A 5,138-nucleotide genomic window follows, 5' to 3' on the forward strand; every position below is an offset into this window, starting at 1 on the left:
AAACAGAGTGTGGGAATGAGAAGTAGGTGGTATACAACACTGCTAAGAATATTAAAAGAGTCTAATTGGGCAATCAGGAAAAGACAAACAGAAATTAATCAGCATTTCATAATTAACTGATATTCTTGTTAAAATAGTAGAAGTTGTAGTTGAAGACATACCTTGCTTTCACTGAACACTACAACATGTTGCATGACTGAAATTCATTTTCCCCTAAGAGAAACAAATAGTGAAAGAAAAATATATCTTCATATATGTTTATCTATGATATATTACATATGTACCATTATTCCTGTTTATTTATGAATGAATAACATATATATTTACACACATATGTTTCTGTTTATTTTATAAATAAATAATGACATAGAGAATACATATTTATGCAAAATATGCATATGATACAAAAGAGAATATGTATGAGTAAGAGATAGAATGTTAACAACTATTATCTCAATATACTAAACTAGAGAGAAGAGAAAGCTAATGTTTAAAGCCTACTTCATAAAAGTACTTTAGCCTATTTACATAAGTTCTTCTGCAAATTTCACTGGCAAGTTCTTCCCTGAAACACTATACTGAATAGGGCCACTACAGAATTCTGAGTAAAGTTCAGTTTTTTTTTTCCTTCCTGATTCAAAATCCATTTATTTCCTTTTTACTCTGTGGGTTCTTCTGACCTTTATAATAATGTGAAAAGTATACCAATAATGAAGGGTAAAGATAAAATGAGGTTCTAACCTAACAAAATTTAACTATAATTTTTCTCAAGTAAAATCAAAGTATAGGGTTTAGGTGCCAATTAAATGCGTTTAGGTTGGGGTGTTGCTCACAAGATTGACTGTTTTTTGCACAAAGTGTTTTTATAATTTTGCCATTACATTTATCATTTTGCAAGCACATTGTCATTAAAATCAAATGAATCTTTAAATTCCAATTAAACAAAATTTATATGTATATTATTTACTCCTTTATTTACCCAAGCAAATCACATTAACATATATTATTACAGTAATCACATAAAAAGTTATTATTAGCAACATAATACAAGTGAAGAAACTGAGGACCAAAAAATCAAAATCATGTACTAATGACTTCACATTATGACACTCAGTCCTTAAATTAATATCATCTGTCTCCTTCCTAATCATTCTTCTCATGGACAGTGATTCCTAAACTTCCAGTTATAAGTACTAGGGATGTAATAAGTAGCATGTTAAATACTGTTAATGCTGCTGTATGCTACACTTAAATATTGCTGCCCAGCTGTCATGAATCAGTGGTTGAGCATCAAGCTATGAATCAGGAGGTCATGGTTCGATTCCCGGGTTCAATTCCACATGCCCAGGTTGTGGGCTCAATCTACAGTGTGGGACATGCAGGAGGCAGCCAATCAATGATTCGCTCTCATCATTGATGTTTCTATCTCTCTCCCCTCTTCCTTCCTCTCTGAAATAAATTAAAAAATATATATATATATTTTAAAAAGTTGCTAAAAGCATAGATCCAAAAATTATCACCATAACGAAAAAATATCTTTTATAAAAATAGGAGGTGATAGATGTTAACTGAACTCATTGTGATAACCATAACTTACACAGTGTTATATATCAACTAGAGGCCCGGTGCATGGATTTGTGCACTGGTGGGGGGCATGGCCTGCAGGGATCGGCCCACTGTGGGAGTGCCGCTCATCCTGATCAGCCGAGCGGTGCTCCCACTGTGGGAGCTCACTGACCACCAGGGGGCACCTCCTGCATTGAGTGTCTGCCGCTGGTGGTCAGTGCGCATCATAGCGACTGATCGACCAGTCATTCTGGTCGTTCTGCCATTTGGTCGCTGGGCTTTTATATATACTAGAGGCCCGGTGCATGAAATTCATGTACGGGAGGGGTGTCCCTCAGCCCAGCCCACACCCTCTCCAATCAGGGACCCCTTGAACATCCCTCTCACAATCTGGAACTGCTGGCTCATAACTGCTCGACTGCCTGCCTGTCTGCCTGATTGCCCCTAACCGCTTCTGCCTGCCAGTCTGATAGCCTACTAACTGCTCCCCTGCCGGCCTGATTGCCCCCAATGTTCTCCCCTTCCGGCCCAATGGCCCCAACTGCCCTCCCCTGCCGGGGTTTGATCGCCCCAACTCCCTTCCCCTGCTGGCCTGATTGCCCCCAGCTGTCCTCCCCTGCCGGCCTGATCGCCCCCAACTGCCCTTCCCCTGCTGGTCTGATCACCCACAACTCTCCTCCCCTGCCATAACCCGCCTTCTCCGCCAGGTCCTGCCTCCTCTGCTCAAGGCAGCAGAGACGCAGGAACCGGATTCCTCCGCGTCGCACAAAGCCATGGGACCCCCAGGCCTCACTGTGTGGAGTGGCTGCCGGGCCCCATCTCTGCTGTGCACACAGCCATCTTGTGACAACGTGAGGGCGTGACGCCACCTAGGCTATTATTAGTATAGATAGATATAGATTATTCCTGGAAGAAAAAATAAAAGTAATGGTAGTAATCAATGAAAAAATAAAGTATGATATGAATACATAAAATAACTATGCTCAACTTGGATGGAAAGATTTGAAGAAGTTCGTTACTCCCAACAGGAAATAATCATTGAGCTGAATCTTAAAGAAACTGTAAGAGTTAGGCAAACAAAGGGCAAAGAGCAAAAACATTCTGAATATAATAAGAAGGTGCCTCAAAGACCCTGAGCATGAACGAGGTCTGATAGATTCATAGAGTAATGTACAGCAGTTCAGTATGTATATGTGTCATCAGGCACCAATTAGTAAAAAAAAATCAGGATTGATTACATTTGTAGATTAAGACATATCTATAACCTGAAAAGTATTTGAGGCAAAAACGACATGATCAGAATTCCCTTATAGTGTTACCAGTATGTCTGACCTCACTGTGAATAACAGATTGGAATGGAAGAAAGCTAGAGCAGATGACTATGAAGATACTGTTGAAGTTATGGATGGGAAATATGGATGGATGAACCTACAAAATAGTAATGGATTGTGAAGATATGAATAGTAATATTAGATTTAAAGTGGACTTTAGTAATAATATAAGATCTAAACTGGACCTTTAGTTAGTAGTAAGCTTTGGTTTTCTCATTTTACAGATAAATAGATTGACGCCAGGGATAAACAGTGATTTTACCAAAGTTATATAGCTAATCAATCTCTAAGATAATATGATTACAAACAAATGTCCTAATGTTAGCATTGATGTTTAATCACCTCATTTATCTGAAGCATCAATACAATCGAAATGTGATACAGACTCTGAATGTGAAAGGACAAAGGGGAGGCTCTGAATTCTCCCAGGATCTCAGGGGACATAAGGAAAATCAGAGTTGTATTCTCTGTGGCATTCATTGAGATCAATTAAAAAAAAACTTATGTCAATCTGCATCCTGGAATTGAGACAGACTTACTTAGCTCTAATGAGGGCTGTCAGGGAGACTCACAAAGGAGACCTCTAAGAGGGGCTGCCCTGTAGTAGTGTGAGGACCTTGGAAGGCTTCCTGACTCTGCTGAGCAGAAGCCTGGAGAGGGAGTGAATGTGTATACTGAAGTGTTCCCAGTTCCTAGATTTGAAGAAACGCACACACACACGCACACACTCCTACTTCTCCTTGGCTATGTCCATGTCCAGCCTGGCCAGGGAAACAGAGGCGGCTGAGGTCAGAGTTTGAAAAGTTAATCCATGCAGAATCACAAGAGTAAAAATGATGTATTATCTACCATCTGCTTGTTAGCCACTGTCCCCAAAAGTCCAACAACAGTCTGACTGTTTAAATAACAGGCAATGATATTTATTTTCAACATTTGCAGTTGATAATGAAAATTAAATAGTGACACTGCAGAATTCAAATTCATTAAATCAGAAAAAATGAGTTTTTATTCACTGTGGTAAAATTAATGATCGATTGAGTAAGGTGGCCTTGTTTCGTCAGTGATTATTTTTTTTAATATAACTAAAGAATATTTATTTGTTTTTCACTAAGACTTTATCTTAGCACATAATTAAACTGTCACCACCCCCCACCCCAACTTGAAGAAGGGTTAGTACAGTGAATGTTATAAAGCAGATATGAAGGATTGAAATCAACATTAACTGACAAAGAAAAACTTCTAAGTCATCATAACAATATTTAAGTAAAAAAAGAGAAAAAAAAGGGGGTGATGGGAGTTCAGATTGAACAAGATCCTCACATATCATCTAACACATTCAACCCTGGTTAGAGTGTACCAAAATGGAAACAGGATTACTATAATACAAAACTTCACTACAGACAGCTGCACACAACCCCCAAATGCTTCCAACACAACTATTTCCCGGCCTATTGGGCCTGTCGATGAAGGAGCACGTAGATCTTCTCTTTAATCCAATCTTTGTTATAAGGCTGGTATGTCTGGGTATCAGCTCAGTAAACAAGACAGCTGAGGTCCGCCAGATCATCAATAAAATCAAACAACGTGCTGATATCATATGTGATAGAGGGGCTGTTGGGATTCATTCTCTTCAGATGTTCTTCATACATTTTACAAACGCCTGCCATGCACTCATTCACTGATTCATAATCAGCGTAAGTTCTGCCTTCTGGTCTCTTGGTAAGCTGTACCAGCAAAATGGTGTGAGACATCGCACCAAACTCTTTCGCTGCAGCCGCCCTCATCAGTGATTATTAAAAAGGATCATTAAAGAAAGAAGTTGCCATTATCAGCGTTAGAAAAACGATTAGCCAGAGAGCCCTGAACATGGTCCCCGCTTTTAAGCCGAGAGTTCCACTCACAACCCTACTCCCATTCTGAAAGAACCGAGCCTCCCCAGAGGACAAGCACCTTTTGATTCTGACTCAAATCTGTGTTGCTGCAGTATGCTACGTATAAGAAGGTGGATGTGTGTTTTTTTTTCTTTTGTAAAAGAGATTTTCCAAAAGGCTGAGAATGGAAAATCTGAGTATAGAGTTTAAAATAGGTTGCTATATAGGAAGGGGTGGGAGATTGTGAACTGAGTTCAGGGGAAGAGAGATTTCCACATGGCATTTTGTTCCTTTGAAAGTTCAAGTCCTTTTTTTCTTGAATAGTGCTAAAGGATGAGGAATTAAATAGGTCTCTCTAGGAAGGATTATC

At 39.2% G+C, this 5,138-nt stretch overlaps 1 pseudogene; it reads right to left on the reverse strand.

Moving 5' to 3' along the window:
* Positions 1–4,333: 4,333 nt before the first annotated feature.
* On the reverse strand, positions 4,334–4,648 carry LOC102442813 (annotated as a pseudogene).
* Positions 4,649–5,138: the final 490 nt, after the last annotated feature.

Source organism: Myotis lucifugus, unplaced genomic scaffold (assembly GCF_000147115.1).
Source record: "Myotis lucifugus unplaced genomic scaffold, Myoluc2.0 scaffold_1, whole genome shotgun sequence".
NCBI lineage: Eukaryota > Metazoa > Chordata > Mammalia > Chiroptera > Vespertilionidae > Myotis > Myotis lucifugus.